General features: G+C 37.3%; 1 pseudogene; it reads right to left on the bottom strand.

Annotated features, from left to right (window-relative positions):
- LOC117928829 overlaps nt 1–20,031 on the bottom strand; it is a 31,568-nt pseudogene that overhangs the window by 2,494 nt on the left and 9,043 nt on the right.

Here is a 20,031-nt window from a genome sequence, read left to right as displayed (position 1 = left end):
TCCACAGAGTAAGGAGAGAATGATTCATATGATACCAAGGTACTGAAGTAGAAACCAATAGTGGTGAAATAACATGACATCATCCGGAAGAAGTCAAATCGGTGTCCAAGCCTATAGATATCACGACTCAATGTCTGCTCGCCGTTTCCATTAGCAATCTTCGCCTCAAACATAGAAATCTGGTTAAGGCCCACATCTCTCCCTTTCCCAACCTGTATGTATTCATGATGAGTAACACTGCCTTCACGTAGTGTAGAATTGATACCTGTAGACCACAGATAGACGAAAAAAGACAAATGAAGTTAAACATGCAGATCACAAGTTCTTTACTCAAACAAGAAAGAGTCAATGGTCATGGAAATGCCTGCAAATATGTCTTCGCTTAAATTGATGACCTTGGAAGCTTTGCTAACACCCCCTCTAGTCAGATGGAAAAGTCTATCAAACACATCTGGATGACCATAGTGGAAGCGAACCCTGAATGAGGGGAAACACAGAGATTATGAATATTAAATCCAATGAACATCAATATACACATCAGGTTATAACAAAATAATTATTCTCAAAAAGCAGAAAATTTGGGCTTTATCTGGTATTGGAAGAATCCATAAGAATAGTCCTTGAAACCTAAGAACCTTGTGAAAGAAATAACAATAATATCAACAAAGAGCACTTTCACCATATTTTAGTAATCTAAAAATCTCTTTCAAGTAAAGAATTGATGTTTAGATCCTCAAAAGCAGTCTATTAGCAGGGTCTCTCTGGTTTTTTAATGCTTCAAGTTTTCAAATAAAATGAAACAACAATATTTCAATGGGGCATCTAGTTGGCAGGCTTCATATACCATTCAGCAGGGACAATATGGTATCAATTTGTATTGGAGATATAATCCATTTCAGATGAAATGATACTGCTTTGGGCAAAAACTGAGATTGGCACCAATTCTATGTTTCTTCTCTGTGGAATAAGGAGAAAGGGGCTCACTGGGGGAGGAAAGGTGTTCCTCATATCATTTACACAGTCTTAAATCTCGCCTTCTGGAATCCAATATGTCTCATATGTACCATTTTCAGATAGACCTCTTGACTCACAAATCTAGTGACAACGTGAAAAGAGTATGAGAGAAGAATTGTATCACTAGCTAAGTTAGCTTTCTCTAGAAATATATACTATTGTGAGCTTCCTAGCCTTCAAATTCCTTGATCTGTCAAAAATATATGTTTTAGAGATTTTAATTAATGCACTTGTTAATCCAGTCCCAAGTTCGGGTAAGGACACCAAATAATGGCTTGACAGCAACCAATAAAATATACCCACATGAATATGGATTACGCATAAGCATGCTAACATCACACCTAAACCAGGTCTATATAAAATCTCACAAAGGTGGCATCACTGGGATCCTTTAGCACCAGAAATATGAAGCATTATTTTCATAAATCATACCTCAAAGGGTTAGCCAATAATCTCTGACCAATAGTTACAAAACTATTCTCCTGGTTTGACATAAACCATGCAAGAGAAGAGACACTGCACAAATTAATGGAAGAATTGTCATGAACAATAGAATAGTTATTTATATTGACTGCTGATTTACTAGAAGAGCTGCAACCAGGAATCCAATTCAGATTAACAACAGAAACTAAAGTACCTGCCAGTGAATATATGCTCCCTAAGTCCAAGTATCGTTGGATATCGAACACCATCATGCTTCTTAAGAAATTCTTGCAGCAAGTTCCTCATTTTGAAGGCTTCTTCCATATAATTATCCTATTGAGTTGAACATTTAAAAGATCCATCTTTAGGCCAAGGGACCAAGTTTACCACAAATTCTAAGCATGCACATCCAAGAGAGTACCTGGTTCATATCTATTGTTTGCAAGCATTCACCACGTGTAAAAATAATGGCATGGTTTTGATTTTCTGGCTTTCCCTCACCCAAAATAGCAGGTCCTGGAAGTTTTATCCGATAAATATCCTGCAGAAGAAAATCCAAACATCAATTACAAAGCATTATAATATGACAATGATTTGTATACAAAAGCCTCCTGTATACAAAATCCTAAATACTTGATACTTTAACCAATGTTTTCCTCATTGCAACAGTTTGATATAGAGTTTAACTCATCCCTGGGAGGCTATCTTTTTCTAATATGTTCCTCAGCTATCTGTGAATCTAATAAATTAGCTTTATGATTAATAATTCCTCGGTTCTCTCTCTCTCTCTCTCTCTTTTTTTTTTTTTTTTTTTTTCTGGTTAAGGTTTATACTTTCTGATTAGCATACTATTGCTACAGTAGAAACCCTTCTTTGCTTTCTTTTGTAATTTCAAATGAAATCTTAGTTTGATAACATTGTAGAGAACACTATTGCAGAGCATAGCTGATTCTATCAAGGAAAAGAATAGAATAACAGAGGAGTGTCTACAAAATCAGCAGGAGTACAGTTGTTCTTGATTAAACATGGGATTCAAAAAATGCAATTCTATTAAATTAAATATGTAGTGAGAGTACTATCTCAACATAATGCTACTGGGAGAGGGCATGCATTAGTTCTAATAACCAATGTCTTAAATATATTGATATGTTAGCACCTCTATTGCCTATAAGTGTTGACTTATATTTTTCAAAGTTCCAACAAAAATTCCTGGTTTTGCTACTAACTATTATGATTTTTCAAATTTCAACATCAATATGTCTGTATTTCCAGATTCTCACTCACTGCAAACATCGATATTTTACTTCTTGCTTGTAACTAAAGAATTTTCATATAAATGAAAGAACTTTTTGGTTTTGAAGTGTCCTCAAAGCAATCAATTGCCAATTACTGTTGAAGCCAGGCAACAAAGGCCTTCCCTGTGAAGCACTTCTCATCATAGAAACCAGTGCCAAAGGCCTTAAATTCTAAACAATAAGAGCATCAATATCAAAACTTTTACCTGATCTAAATTTTGAACTGGGTCAGAAGAATCGATAGACTTTGGTAAAGCAGCTTTTGCAAGAGCTGAATAATAAACTTTCTCTTCTGTCTTTTTGGATTTATCTTTACTAGTTTTCTCAACCTCATCAATGTAGGCTACACGGAGAGATGGGTATCTGCCACAAGGAATTAAGGAAATGTAATGACCAGTGGCATGCCAACGCAATAAACAAATTAACAACAAATTAATTTGTGAGATTTACGTTGTCATGAGTCTCAGAATATCTTTGGCACGAGGATCACCAGCTCGTTTATCAATGCCATATTGCTGGCATGACACCACATATGTAAACTTCATATCAGCTACTGCTTGACATTGAGACCATAATGACCTTTCGCTCTTGGAGTGTTCCTCAGAATTTAATTCAGCAGCCTTATACCCTTTCTTTAGATCTTAAGAAAAATCAAAAATTAAAAATTGCCGAAGTACTGAACAGGTAATGAGGTAAGTACAATTACAACCAAGCTTTCTGTAAGTACCTTCAACTTTTGCCATATCAAGGAAAGCCTGAAGCTCCAGAGCTTTCCGATAATACATCATGCCTCGCACTTGTTTGTTGAAATCATAGAGAAAATAATCAAAATACAAATAGAAAAATCATTATCATATTAACAAAACTGGTAAAATCTCAAAAAGTAAAATCTTATACCAGTTCTAGTGAGTGTCTGTCCTCTGTATGATGCCCATAGACGAAGTTTTTCTTCCAAGTCTTCATGTCCTTTAAGATCTTCTTCAATTTTGCGATCAACTCGTTCAAGAAAGTTTTTCCATTCATCTGCATGACATAGGTCCGTATAATATAAATGGATCATTAATTGATAAAAGAGCAATACCAGTTCAATTTACACAAAACTGTATAGACACCTCTTAAGGGAGAAAAGGAGACAACAAATTAACCTGGGAAGATTTTTTGCAAGTAAAAAATTATAGAAACACCATCTTCATTTGGCTCTTCCAGGCTTTTTAGGGAGAACAGCACCTCCTCTTTATAGTAAGGAGTTAAGACACTGCAACAAAAATATTGGTGTATCAGATGATATATGTTGCGAATAAGTTATGTAGTAGAAAAGATATCAGCCCAAGTCAAAAGCAGAAGACACCTCCCTCCAAACTACATGCTACTAATAGATACTAAAAAATCCAGCTGCTGCAGACAAAATGATACTTTAGAACAACATTTTCTATTGTGCTTCTTGTTGACATTTTAGAACAACAATCTGAATTGACTTTGGCATTAGGACGGCCAAACTTTAAACCTTAATTTCATCAAGTATAGTTGCAAACTTGAAATAGATGAAGAATGATAGAAAAGTAGCAATATTTAAAGTGAAGAAAGTTTATTGAGTGTTACTGTAATATAGCATCATGAAAGCCAAATTACAATATTTCCAGTAAGAAAGTTCAGAAAGAAGAAAGCTTACGAGAATGAAAGCATATTTCGAACTTTGGGTGCTGGAGGCATGTCCATAAACAATGAATTTGAGAAGAAAGAAATGCGTCTTTTAGCATCTATGTTGGATGGCACATCCATAGCAGACTCCTTGACAGTAAGCAATAGATTCAGCCTTCTTATCTGCCAACAAGAATGCTTCATATAGGAGAGGAATTTTATACTGTAATATAGAAAACCATCACTTGTCTCAACAACAGGAAAGAGATGAAGGAGGAGGAGAATAAGAAGAAGATGTGGGAGAAAGGGAGAAAGAAAGCAGTCATAATAGACTAATGCACATTCACGGGTGGCTCTCCAAGCTTATAAACAGAAGATAAATATTCTGTTGCTCTCATCAGAATACCATCATAGAGTGTGCTACTCAATAACACTGCCAGTGAAATTTACCTTTTCTTTCCAAGCTTCTGTATCTGGTATTGGAAAATTAAGTTCACCAAAGAACTGATGTTGCTGATCAAGGGGCATCATGCCCTCATCCTTTCCATAAGATCCACCATGATTTGAATCTAGCAAACTACATACATAAAATAGTGAACCCACTAATGGCCTCAACATTTGGACATACTAGAAGTTATAGCAGTATGGAAATGATTTACCTCGGAATTGGATCATCCATTATGTCTCTTGTCACAACCTCTAGCATGTCAAGTAGGAGAATTACAACCTTATCTTTGTCCTCTTTGTTATTGTCTTTCTGTATTTGTTAGACTGATTCAGTCAGGACACACTATCACCCTTAGTTCAATAATAAAATATGGAAGCTTTTGTGAGCCATGTTAACTTACCAAAAATACAATAAGGTTAACAAATAGTTCATGGAGGTCAGGGAGAGCACCCATATTCAATTCTTTCATGTCTTTGGCTATATGATCATCAACTTTGTTGAAAATATCATTTATAACCCTACACAGAGTAAACCATCATGTCAACAAGAAGATGCATCATGGAATGATCAAATTATATTTTAATAGGTAAAAGCACAAAAAGATAGTACATATAATGAATAAAGGGCGCCTAAAGGCCAACCCAAAGCATATAAGGAGTGTACAACAGGTGCCTAAAGGCAAGAGCAAAAAAGAAGAGGGGAAACCAAAAACTTATCCACCCTCATCTAGAACCTAACCGATCAAAAAAATGATTAAAGATAAAGAACCTTCATCTATAAACAACTTAATCCAAGACTTGGTTAAATGTTGCAGATGGTAAATAAACTTACCGCATTTCATGTTCCCCTTGAACCAAAAAATTAATTATGTTCTTAAAGGAGTCATAGCACTCACGAACAGCACACTGCATGTAGTGGTCTTGCTGCAATCTTTTCTTCAGCTCACTGATTTTCGAATCTTTCCCATTGATATCTTTAGCCATATCCACTGCAATGGGGATCTACATGGTAGATACAAGATAGATGCATATATAGGGGTTTCCCGAAGTCTAATAGAGGAAATTAACTCAGAAAAAACAGACCTTGCTAGCAAGTAAAAATGGAGGCCACTGGATAAGGTTCAAATCAGGGTCATCCCAATATGGGAGAAGCAATAGGCTCATTTCGCTGAAAATTAAAAGAAAGACAGCATTATAAAGCAGAAACTGCTCACTCCAAAAGAAAAATGGAAATTTCAAAACTCAATAACATATGACCAGTTTGAAGTAAGGGAAAATGTTCGCTCCAAAAGAAAAATGGAAATTTCAAAAGTCAATAACAAATGACCGGTTTGGAGTAAGGGAAACACTTTACAATTACAGCATCATCATTTTACCTATCATTTATCAGATCCTCTTCTCTGAAACTGCTGATTATTTTGTTCCATAACTGAGCAAACTTTGCTGCCGGGATTGACTTATCTGATGGGATCTGCAATAACCAATCAGCTCAACAAATCTCCAGGAAAGATCTTTTAATGAATCAATTTAAAAGAAACAGGTGCAAACACGCAGATCCTTATCGATTATTACAGATAATGATACACAACAGTCACTCAACCTCATCAAATTTGCGAGATAATGTGGCCAATAATCCCCTATTTTTAGTCTTCTCATTCTCTTCTACTGGAATCAAGCGGAAATTAAAAGCTCCTGGTAGTGACCGAAATCGAGACCTCAGCAATTCTAATGTTCGAATCTGAGAAAAAAAAAATTAAAAGTAAGTTAGGTGTTTCAAGAACCAGTAATTAAGGATCAACACAGGCCAACTTTTCTGAAATGAACCCACAATGTTTTTGTTAATCTATGCATCAGGTTTATTTGAAATGCTAATCAAACCACTCTCAGGAAAAAAAGATTCAATGAGGTTTGAACATATTGGACTAAATTATTCATGCTATGGAGCTCAAATGGGTGCAAATATTCAAGCTATTCATGTTTATATACGCAATGCATGCATCTGTGTTTATGCACATGAAAACATCTATGCTTCCTGGTGGCAAATTGCAATTAAAATTGGTACTTAATTATCATGCTTTATAAAAGTTTGAACCTCATTGAATTGATGCCAAAACAAAAATATACTGAAAAATCAACCGGAAGTCATTATTATAGACACACTCCTGAAAAAGGCTCAACACATAGATAAATGCTTTTACATAAATGATATTTTATACAGATAGATGTCAAAGGACAACTTTGCTGTCCACACTTCCTTCTTTATTTAGCCCACACTTGTTGTCCACATTTCTTTCCTTAATTTGGCCCACCCTTCTTTCCTTATTTTAGCCCACAATTGTTTCCTTATTTCTCCATTTATTATTCTGTACAGTTAGCATATATTATTTGACAGATTATAGTTTACATGTATAGGGCTAGAATCATATTGGAATTTATTTTATTTTATTTGCTTTCCATGTAAAGCATCCTTGTAAAGTCTATATATAATATACAAAACTCAAGGCCAAGGTATTCGGTCATTCACACAATATTTTGACATGGTATCAGAGCAAGGTTGCTAATTTTTCTTCCCTCAAATTCTTTTGTCTTTTCGGTTTCGGAGGTGTCTCTCGTGTCTTTCGGTCAAGTCTGTGTTGATCCGTGCTACACCCAACCACAACTATTTTTCTCAGTATTTTTGTGGCTATTGTGGGTCAGTTTTCTTCTGAGATTTTTTTTTTGGTCCATCCTTTGTCTCGGGTTCTATTTATTTTCTATGGATTCCGCACCTTTGTGTGTTAAGTTTACAGGCACAAATTATTCTACCTGGGCATTTCAGTTTGAACTTTTTCTTAAGGGAAAAGACCTTTGGAGTCATATTGATGGCACGGATGTTGAAAAACCATCCACTTTTGACAAATCTCAGGATGTTGGGTCTTCTCCTTCATGGGCTGTGCTTGATGCACGCATCATGTCTTGGCTTCTTGGTTCAGTGGAGCCTCATATTGTCACCCACTTGCGGCCCCATCGCTCCGCTCAATCTATGTGGGCTTATTTGAAGAAAGTTTATCATCAGGATAACGATGCTCGTCGCTTTCAATTAGAACATGCGATTGCCATGTTTCAACATGGTAGTCTTTCCATCCAGGACTACTACTCGACATTTCTGACTCTTTGGCATGAATATGCTGATTTGGTTACAGCGGATGTTCCTATTGCCGCTCTCTCAACTACTCAGACTATTCACGCGACTACCCGGCGTGATCAGTTTCTTATGAAACTACGTCCGGAATATGAATCTGTCCGCTCCTCTTTACTGAATAGATCTCTTGTTCCCTCTCTTGATATTTGTTTTGGTGAGTTACTTTGCGAAAAGCAACGCCTTAGTACTCAAGCTATTTTGGAGCAATCTCATGGCAGTTCCGGGACGACAACTGTAGCTTATGCTGCCCAAGGACGCGGACCACCTATGCATTCTAAAAACTTGCAGTGTTTTTGCTGCAAGGAATATGGGCATATTGCTGCCACTTGTCCTAAGAAGTTTTGTTCTTATTGCAAGAAGAAGGGTCACATTATCAAAGAATGTCGTATTCGCCCCCAGAATCGTCAGGCCCAAGCATTTCAGACTTCGGTTATTGTCCCTCCTGTAGCCACACACGACTCTCCTTCAGCTGCGTGCTCTGTTCCTGCACCTCCTGCACCAGATTACTGCACCCCAGAGATGGTACAACGAATGTTAATTTCGGCATTATCAGCAATGGGGTTTCAAGGTAACAATTCTACTAAACTCTGGTACGTGGACTCGGGGGCCTCTAATCACATGACTAATAATCCCACCGCTTTGTGTCATATTCGGCCCTACACTGGTCAATCTTCCATTCAGACTGCCAATGGCAGCTCTTTGCCCATAGCTGCTATCGGCGATGCCTCTTCTAAGTTCACTGATGTGTTTCTTGCTCCTCAGCTTTCCACGAATCTTATTTCTGTTGGCCAATTAGTTGATAACAATTGTGCTGTTAATTTTTCTGGTAATGGTTGTGTTGTGCAGGACCAGGTAACAGGGAAGCCGATCGCGAAGAGACCTAAAGTGGGGCGCTTGTTTCCACTATTTTTACCTGTTCCAGATTTTTCTCTACGTTCTTCTATTAAGTCTTTTGCTTGTAATAATGTTTCAGATCTTAGTATGGTGTGGCATCATCGTTTAGGCCATCCCAATACTCAGATCTTATCTCATGTATTGAACTCTGGTTTACCTGGTAATAAGGATCATTATTCTTTATCTCTTGAGTGTGATTCTTGCAAACTTGGTAAAAGTAAAAACTCTTCCCTTCCCTTGCATGCAAGTAGAGCATCTCACTGCTTGATCTTATCCATAGTGATGTTTGGGACCTTCCCCGGTTAGTTCACATGAGAAATTTAAATATTATGTGACTTTCATTGATGATCATAGCAGATTTACTTGGGTCTACTTTCTTCGCTCTAAATCTGAGTCTTTCGTACTTTCACTGAGTTTTTAGCGTATGTTGACAATCAATTTTCTACTTCTATTAAGACATTACGCACAGATTCCGGTGGTGAGTATTTGTCTACTGAGTTTCAAGCATTCTTGGCTTCTAAGGTATTATCATCAACGTTCATATCCCTCTACTCCTCAACAAAATGGAGTTGCCGAATGCAAAAATCGTCATCTTTTAGATGTGTACGTACTCTCTTGTTAGAATCTTCTGTTTCATCCATGTTTGGGTAGAGGCTCTAAAAACTGCTACTCACTTGATTAATCGTTTACCTTCTCAAGTCCTACATATGGAGTCTCCCTATTTCCGCTTATTTGCTAAGCAACCTAGTTATGATCACCTTCGTATTTTTGTTGTGTATGCTTTGTTCATTTACCTCCTCATGAGCGACATAAATTATCTGCTCAATCTGTTCGATGTGCTTTCTTGGATATAATATGTGTCAAAAGGATTTGTTTGCTATATCCTACATTACATCGTACACGTATTTCTAGGAATGTTATTTTCTTTGAAAATTAACATTTCTTTCCTGTATCCTCTTCTACTGTGGTCCTTCCCTCCTTTGAGCAACAGTTCTCAGATCTTCATCCAATTAGTTCTCGCTTTCAACCAGGTATTGTGTATACAAGACGCTCCCGCCCACAGTCTCTTTCAGTGGCTCACCCGATATATGATCCTACCAGCTCCAGATGCAGTCAGTTGCAGCACCTTCAGTACGTCGCTCTTCTCGAGTGTCTGTACCTCCGAATAGGTATGGATTTCCCTCTTCCAGTTCTGGCAATTCTATTTCAGCCCTTATTGTTGCATTGTCCAAATTTGATATTCCCACATGCTACTCACATGCTGCTAAGCATGATTGTTGGAGACAAGCTATGCAGGAAGAAATTGCCGCTCTAGAGGCCAATCACACTTGAGACATTGAGCCCTGTCTTCCCACTATTGTTCCTCTGGGTTGCAAATGGGTTACTCAGTCAAGGTCCGATCTGATGGAAGTTTGGATCTTACAAAGCTCGCTTGTTGCACTTGGAATAATCAAGAATATGGTGTCAATTATGAAGAGACCTTGCTCCTGTGGCTAAAATGACTACTGTTCGTACGATTCTAGCTCTTGCTGCTTCCAGTGATTGACCACTACATCAGATGGATGTAAAAAATGCTTTCTTCATGGGATCTTAAAGAGTGTATTTATATGAAGCCACCCCGGGATTGTTTCCCTCTCCAACTTCACATGTGTGTAAGCTTCGTCGCTCTCTTTATGGTCTCAAACAGGCTCCGAGGCCTGGTTTGATAAATTCCGCACCACTTTATTACAATTTTCATTCAGGCAGAGCAAGTATGACACTTCCTGTTTTCTTCGGAAATCAGACATGGTATTGTTGTTCTTTTGGTTTGTGTTGATGACATTGTGATCACTGGTTCGATTCTGCTTTACTTGATCAGCTCAAAACTCATCTCTCCGAGTCCTTTCATATGAAAGATCTTGGTCTCTCACATATTTTCTTGTTTTGAGGTGCATCATAGTCCCTCTGGTATTTCCCTCAATCAACATAAGTATGCGAGTGACTTGGTGGCTACAGCTGGTCTACAAGGGGCTACTTTGTTATACTCCCATGGAATTAAATGTCAAGCTTCGCAAAGAGGAGGGCGACTTACTTGCTGATCCCAGTTTATACAGGAAGTTGGTGGGTAGCCTTGTTTATCTCACCATTACTAGACCGGACATTTCTTTTGCTGTACAGCAAGTTAGCCAGATCCTTCAGACTCCTCGTCATCTCATTTGGCTGCTGTTCGTAGGATCATACGCTATGTTCAAGGCACTTCTACTCGTGGTTGTTCTTCCTGCAGGCAATTCTACTCGCCTTGCTGCTTATAGTGATGCTGATTGGGCTGTGTGCGGATACCCGTCGCTCCATCACTGGTTGGTGTGTTCTTAGGTGATGCATTGATATCTTGGAAAAGTAAGAAGCAAGACAGAGTCTCTAAGTCATCTATGGAATCTGAGTACCGGGCGATGTCTCTTGCTTGTTCTGAAATCATTTGGCTTCGAGGTTTGCTTGCGAGTTAATTTTCTGAGACCGATCCTACACCTCTATATGCGATATACAAGCGCTATTCAGATCACGGCCAATCCTGTCTATCATGAGCGCACAAAGCATATTGAAGTGGATTTCACTCTATCCGTGAAGCATTTGAAGCTCGTGTTATCACTCTTCCACATATTTCCACCGACTTACAAATTGCTATATCTCACCAAGGCTCTCTCTCGTCATCGACATTGCTTGCTAAGTAGCAAATTGATGCTTGTGATCAACCTGCATCAATTTGAGGGGCTGTCAAAGGACAGCTTTGCTGTCCACACTTCCTTCTTTATTTAGCCCACACTTGCTGTCCACATTTCTTTCCTTAATTTGGCCCACCCTTCTTTCCTTATTTTAGCCCACAATTGTTTCCTTATTTCTCCATTTATTATTCTGTACAGTTAGCATATATTATTTGACAGATTATAGTTTACATGTATAGGGCTAGAATCATGTTGGAATTTATTTTATTTTATTTGCTTTCCATGTAAAGCATCCTTGTAAAGTCTATATATAATATACAAAACTCAAGGCCAAGGTATTTGGTCATTCACACAATATTTTGACAATAGATAGATAGATAAATGTATACAACATAACATACACATATTATATATATATATATATACATATAAGCAAATTGAGCCAGTATATGCATATACATCTAATGCAGATTCCACATTCTTTTACATAATCACATTTTAAATGTAAGCATGATGGCATTAGTCTAATTGCTGCAGTGGAACCCTCTAGATGTGCCATAACTTGTGAAACATTTAACTCTTCCTAAGTCTCCTGGAGATGGGAATGAAGCCTCCTTTGATGTACCTACTTTAATGTCCAGGTATACCCAAACCGATCTTCAATACAATCATGGAATCAGAACTAGAACCTATCCATTGAGGCCTTTGACTTTGCAACCTAGTTTGAAAGCTAACCAAATCATAGAATGCCTCTTAGGTTTGTTTAGTTACCACATAAATACAGTAGGGCGTTGAAAATGAGGGGCGGTTGGTTCAAGGCTTTAAATTCTCTTTCATTTGTAATTTTCAGGCGTAGTGCAAGTTGTATATAATTCCTAGTCCTCTTTCCAGACTTTGTGGACTGGTTGGGTTTAGGTTAAGGAAGTTGTCTTTTGTGGTCCCTCTTTGTTTTTGTGGCGCCTTTAGGCATTTTCTTTGTATACTTCTCGTGTACTTTGGAACACCATTTTTGGTGTTTCTCTTTTATAAATCGCTTCTTTATACCAATCAAAAAGAAGGTACCACATAATGCTCACACTTCAATTTGCTTCAATTGTTAAAACTTTAAGTTTCCATGCAGGCTTCTTAACCTTATCTTGTTCTCCTTTTTGCTTACTTGTAGTTGCAGTTACAGCTGTAGGTAACTGTCATTACCCACATGTGTCTGTCCCAAGCTACATCTCAACTTTCATCACAATGATTGGAGTGTAATTATATACTCTTTTAAGGTGGTTGGAAAGGTGGTCTCCAAGGCTCAAGGGGCGTTTATGGAAGGTAGACAAATCCTAGATGCAGTGTTGATAGCTAATGAAGCCATTGATTAGGTTCTTAAGAATAATGAGAGTGGCATTTTGTGCAAACTGGATATAAAGAAGGCGTATGATAAAGTGGACTAGACTTTTATTCTTACGGTTATGCAAAAAATAGGTTTTGGGGAAAAATGGATCAGGTGGATTAAGTGGTGCATATCCACTACAAGTTTCTCCATGTTGATCAATGGAGAACCCCTACGGGCTTCTTCCAAAGCTCCAAGGGTTTGAGACAGGGCGATCCCCTTTCCCCTTATCTCTTTGTAATAGCTATGGAGGTCTTTAGTGCTTTTCTCAAAAGGGTTGTGGAGGGAGGTTTCTTATCCGGTTGTAGGGTGAAGGGTAGGAGTGAAGAAGGGGTCCTAATTTCCCACTTGTTGTTTGCTGATGATACATTGGTGTTCTGTAAACCTTCACAAGATCAATTGACTTATCTTAATTGGTTACTTATGTGGTTTGAGGCCGTTTCGGGATTGAGAATAAATTTGGAAAAAAGTGAACTCATTCTAGTAGGGAGGGTAGAGAATATGGATGATCTTGCTTGGGAATTTGGTTGTAGACTGGATAGTCTTCCAACCACCTATTTGGGGATGCCCTTGGGTGCTCCTTTTAAGTCAGTTACAGTTTGGGATGGTGTGGAAGAGCGCTTCCGAAGAAGGTTAGCCATGTGGAAGAGACAATATTTATCCAAGGGAGGGAGGGCAACTCTTATTCGAAGCATGTTATCGAATTTATCCATCTATCTCATGTCATTGTTGTGCTTACCAAACTCAGTCAGACGAAGATTAGAAAAAATCCAAAGGGACTTCCTTTGGGGTGGGGGCAATTTGGAGCGAAAGCCTCATTTAGTAAGATGGGAGTTGGTGTGTTTAAGTAAGAAGAAAGGAGGTTTGGGGGTCAAATGCCTTTCCATTCTCAACAAGGCTCTCCTTGCTAAATGGAATTGGCGTTTCGCAAATGAGATAGAGGTTTTGTGGAATCAAGTGATTAGAGGGAAGTATGAAGAAAATAGAGGGGGTTGGTGCTCTCGGTAAGTGAGAGGCTCATAGTATGGGGTTTTGGAAAGGAATAAGGATGGATTGGGAGTTGGTGAGCGGTAGGATGGTTTTCATTGTTGGTAATGGGAGGAGGGTGGGATTTTGGAGGAATAGATGGTGCAGGGATTCTCCTTTGTGTATGTCTTTTCCTTCTCTTTTTGCTTTGACTGTTGAGAAGGAAGCATGGGTGGCAGATACTTGGGACCCTTTGGTTGAGGGGGGTTGGGGGGGTTGAAACCCCTATTTTTTAAGAGCTTTCAGTGATTGGGAGGTAGAGGAGGCGGAAAGATTTTTGGAGAGGCTACATGGTAAGAGAGTTATTGAGGATGTGGAGGATATGGTGTCCTGGACTGAAACTAAGAGTGGTAAATTCTCGGTCAAGTCCCTCTATGTTGCCCTTAAAGCGGGTTGTTCATCTCTATTTCCTTCAAGCTATATTTGGAATGTGAATGTACAGCGCAAGATTAGTTTCTTTGCATGGGAGGCTACGTGGGGCAAAGCTTTAACCTTGGATATGGTCCAAAAAAGAGGACGGGCATTGGCAAATAGATGTTTTATGTGTCTTGAGAAAGAGGAGACCATAAACCATCTTCTCCTTCATTGTTCAAGAACAAGGGTGTTATGGGATCTACTTTTTACTTTATTTGGGGTGTCTTGGGTATTGCCTTCTTTAGTTAGAGAGACCCTTCTAAGCTGGAATGGTCTTTTCGTGGGCAAAAAACGCAAAAAGGCATGGAGAGCTGCTCCTCTTCACATTTTCTGGACGGTTTGGAAGGCGAGGAATAGATTGACATTCAAGGATGATATGTTATCAATTCAGCGACTGAAACACTCTTTTATCCTTTCTTTTTGGTCCGAGACTAAGTTGTTCATAAATGATTGCCCTCTAACTATAGCTAATTTTATTGATTGTTTGTGCTCTAAGTGTTGTTGGGCTATCTTTGTTTTTTGGCCTTGTTGAAGGCAGGTGTATAGGTATTGTATACCTTGAGTCGCTTTTTTAGCGTCTCTTTTATATATGAAATCTTATTTACTTATCAAAAAAAAAATTATATACTCTTTTAAGAGGTAGAGGACCATTCCAGCAATAATCTCTGATACAATCTTGTGCGTCCAAAATTATAGCTGTGCTACCTGCTTATTCCTAGTCCTGAAGAAAGGTAATGCAAAGGATATTTGAGATTCTTGACCCATTAGCTTACTGGAGTGTCTCTCTAAGTTGTTGCAAAGTTCTTGCAAATAGATTGAAAAGAATGGTGGCCAAAGTGGTCAATGAAATTTAGAATGCCTCTGTTGAAGGGAGTTAATCTTTCTCTTTTTCTTTTTTTTTTCTGTTTTGTTTTTCAATTCTTATTTTTATTTCTGACTTTCAAATGATTAGGGTAACTCAGGATCAGTGAATCTTCTGTCAAAGCTCCCCTCATGAAATCCAATTAAATCCTTGTCTGCTCTATCCTTAAAAGGATCAAATTCAATAATGAACCCAATAAGGCTAGGTTGTGCTAACACAAGGTTATAGAGTCAAACTATCAGAGCCCCACTAACACAAGGTAGGAGAGTCAATTATCAGAATCCCACTCAGCACATCCACAACGGGGCAAAGATGAGATGGTGTAAACAAACTTAATGGAAGAAGTGACAAATGAATTCAAACCACAGTGGGAAGGTTTATACCAGCATGAATTATTTATCATATGGAAGCACAATATGTGCTTGGACAGAGGGAAAGGGCAGAAGACAACCACAATCAGTAGAGATATAGAGGGAAGGAAGTTCCACTAACCTCTCCAAGACGCCGAAATGCACCATATAAGCCTCCAAATATTGTGGAGAAGATTGCATACCAAATCTGAGTGTCCATAAAATAAACCTGAAAAAAATCAATGGCATTGCAATTTAAGATGAAAATGATAGGATGCAATTAAAGTGCATATCAAAAGCAAAACAAAAAATTAAAAAATAAAAATTGGATAGGATGGATCCAGCACAGGGACAAAAGATAACATACAAGAACAACCGGAGCCCATAATGAAGCCACAACACCAACATTTTTCTTGGCTGCAAACAGAAAATAGCAGCATTACATACCTCTTGTATAATTTTATTTCTCCAAAAAAAAAAAAAAAAAAAAAAAAAAGAAAAAGAAAAGAAAGAAAACAATTGTTCAGATCATTTTATTCATGTCTACCTTGAGGGAAGAACTCATGCCATTGGTACTTCGTAATGTGAACATCCATGATGGCTTTTGTTGGACCCACAAGAGGCTTTATCTGCAATAAAGAACAAAAACAGATAGCAGTCTCAGGGTGGATTCAAGGAACATATATCAACCCCAACACTCTAAGATTACCTCTCATTCTTCTTTATCTCTTCCTTTTCTTTCTAAACAAAGGAAGAAAAAAATTTAAAAGCATTTCATGAATAGATTTCTTTAAAAGCATTCCCATATCCCCACAAGATTCGTATTTGAACCAGAAATAAGATCAAGAGAACGGCATATATTCACCGCATTGATGGTAGCTATTCTATGGAGCACAAGATTTTAAGGATCTAAAAGAAAAATACCTCTACAAAGTAACTGAATGCTAACTTTGACATCATCAATAGAACCCAAAACATGGTGTACCTAAAAATGGAAATAGTTCAAAATGTTTTCAGCAAGAAATCAAGACATGCAAACCCCCCGCCTCCTCAAACAAAGAATCAAAGTCTGTTCTCTTACTTGAAGAGAGAAAGTGTACTCTCATGCATTCCCCTCGCAACATAGAGCCGAGGCTGCAAGATATCACGTAATATAATGGATATTGTGACAGAAGAAAAACTAACCAAATAATTATATCAACAGTTAAGTTAATTTATCTACAGGCATGTACAAAGTTCTAGTTTAGGAACCAAAAAACATATTAACAAGAAAAAAATAATAATTCACACATATGCCTATCAGTTTATGCATACCTGAGACCACCACATCATGAGCATCACAATCTTATAGTCTGATCTCTCAAGATACCGGCGAATGAATGGGAACAGAAATAACAATGCGGAGAGCATGTTTGGAGATAAGTAAATGAAGACGAACAAAATGAACAGAGAAGAAGAAGTTGGACTATTGCCAAACCACTTCCTGATGGTCTGTGCAAACCCAGGAGGATTCTTCCAGCTATAAGCATAAGTTACTGGCAAAATTATCACCCACGCTGCTGCAGAAACAACCTTCAACAAATATCTTAGCTTGACATAGAATGGCATGCTCTTCCTTGCTTTCCAGCTCAGAATTACATCAAGAATAGCTGGGGAAAAAAACAACAAAAATGTAAAATCAAATTGCAGCTTTCGTTAAGTAAATGCTTGTTATATTGATGACTCAATGAGGAGAACAAACTCATAATAAAGTTAAAATAAAATGCCAGAACAAATCACTAGGAAATCAAAACATTTTGCTCAAAGATAAAGGGAACCCGGAAACGTATCATGAAGACTAACAAGATGACCTAAAAAATTAGATACAGAAAAGTTAAGAAAAGTGATAGTTCACATATAGTTTTAACCAGGGCTTAAAAGAAGGCAGAACTAGTTTGACAACTAAATTTCGGGAAAATTATTGATGTGGCTTATCAGTGTTGCCTATTACAATAGGCTTATTTTTCTTTTTCCTTTTTTTTTTTTACTTTATTAAAAATCAGGATGAAGTAAATAAAGAAATGAGACATCCATATCCTTCACTAAAGTGAAGCCACAGCAAAAATGCTGAGCACTTATATGCCTAAAAGGCATGGATTAGGATTAGGAAAAAAGATAGAAAGCCCCGGATTGCTTTCCCATAAATATGAAACAGATGGATGGATCCACCAAAAAAAAGGATATGGTGACTACAAACACTAGATGATCACTGTAATTTATATTTATCACAAATTACAAATTAAAGATAAGGACTGCCTCATAATCCGTTACAGTCCTCTCCTCTCATTGAAATATCAAGACATTTTGCCTTTTATCCAGCTCATTGTCAATTAGTTGACAGCTTGAGTGCAATATGAATCAAGAAAATGCAAAGTCCATAGATCAGATGCTTGGTATCTGGTAAACTGAAATTAGGATTATGATGATACCTTAAAGAAAGCAATTAAATAGGTAGTGAACACATAGACATCAATTATTGCTATCTACCTTGAGTAAGCTTTAATATTGCAGCAGTTATGAAGATGCTCATCACTTTTTTGAAAACTTCACCATCAAATATGGAACTTAGTTTCCCCGATCCATTCCAAGAGATTATGATCATTGCCTAGTTCGACAACCAACATGGCATCGTAACATTAACCACAAAGGACAGGAAACAAGGAAATCAGAAACACAAATGAAAAGGGGATTACCTGTAAACTTAAAATGTAAAAGCTCCACATTCTATAAAAACTTCTAAATATATGGCAAAACGAGCGTATCTCAACAAAATTTATTTTTCCCATCCATCTTCTAGCAGCTGGTTTTTTCTCCTGAATATCATGAAAATCCGTTATATAAGAAAAACAGTTTTCTAATCAAAGTCAGGCTGAGAAATAATTGGAGTCATGTTTGAAGAGTATTAAATAAGAAAGTATGTTTTGACTGGAAAATTTTAGTTGAAATAAATCCTGATTTACTAGCTCTCAACAATGACAAGGATTAATCCTTTTAAAGACAGTGAAAAGATGATACAATTATGCAACAAACACTCAAAGTCTCTAGAAACAAATATCAGAATCCAAAATGGTGTGCATCCTGCTATGTTGGTCTAAGTTTACAAAAAGTTGATTTTGCATTTGTTATTCTGGTCTACATTGTGATAATCAAATAACATAAGCTTTTAGAAACCTTTGTAACTTAACATGGTATCAGTGCTCTAGAAAATTAGACATCTCAGGTTCGAGTATGCAAGTGAGGGAGGATATTAGTCTAACTTAACAAAATTAAAGGTATATTTGCAGTAGCCAGTTTAGTGCTGCAATTGGTTTAGAATGAGCTTCTTCATGATATGTGGGACAAGTAGAGCTTTTATTATAGTTTTTGTCTTAGATTGTTAAGCTGGCAGCCCTGTATTCCTGTTCCACTTTTGTTTTAATGAATCAGATTATACTATGATGTGTTTTGGTGTTCAGAATAAATATGGTTGAAGAATGCTTCATAGTTCCGTTAATGATATGATCTATTTGCCACGAGAAATAATTCACCTTCCTTGTTTTTCCACCCAATACTTTATATTCTGAGTTTTTCCATTTTCTTGTCAGTTACTAGTATCACAAAATCTTAAACTCAGTTCCTTTTTTTTCACATGGAAAATAATTCGATTCACTCACAACTCATGAGGACTGTGGTTCATATTGACTTTCTAACTCTCTTCAAAGATTCACCACTCACATAATTGTAATTCTAATAGTATTAGTAGTTATTGTCAGTTAATAAGGCCAAGCATTTATGAACTAATGTGACTACCATGCTGCTAAGCAGTTTTATGTATATGTGCCATTGCCCATGAATTTCTTTACTGATGATAGCTTAGTCAATAGTATTGGACACTATTTGGCCTGTCATAATATGACTGCAGCTATTGTGGTAGACAGACATTTCAACAAGGTGAAGCTTAAGGCTACTAGTGACAAACTTGTTGACAACCTTTCATAAATAACTAGGCAAGTTAGGTTCAGAAGAGAGATGCCTTAACTTGAAGTGTAGTGTTGGTATGACTTGCTATCATATTGACACAGTATGTCACCAATGAGTGATGTGGGTAATAGTTCCATCACTTCTTGCCATCTGAAGTAATGTTTATAAACTTGAAATCTGGAATTACAACTTACATAAGAGGAGTTGAATGAACTTAATTATTCATAATAGTCCTATCTTAAGGAAGTTACTGATAAACAAGACTATTCATGTTTCCTTATACAATTACACTCTAGCAGATTGTTCTCCTGGGCAGGGATTAATACAGTGGCTCCAGTGGAGATGCCTGATATGATGATTATAGCCTCTCATGGCTAGTGTGGGTGATTTATGGTTATCCTTGTAAAACTTGGT

Source organism: Vitis riparia, chromosome 13 (genome assembly GCF_004353265.1).
Source record: "Vitis riparia cultivar Riparia Gloire de Montpellier isolate 1030 chromosome 13, EGFV_Vit.rip_1.0, whole genome shotgun sequence".
NCBI lineage: Eukaryota > Viridiplantae > Streptophyta > Magnoliopsida > Vitales > Vitaceae > Vitis > Vitis riparia.
Note: the sequence above shows the minus strand (reverse complement) of the source record. Positions and strands in the feature narration are given on the sequence as shown.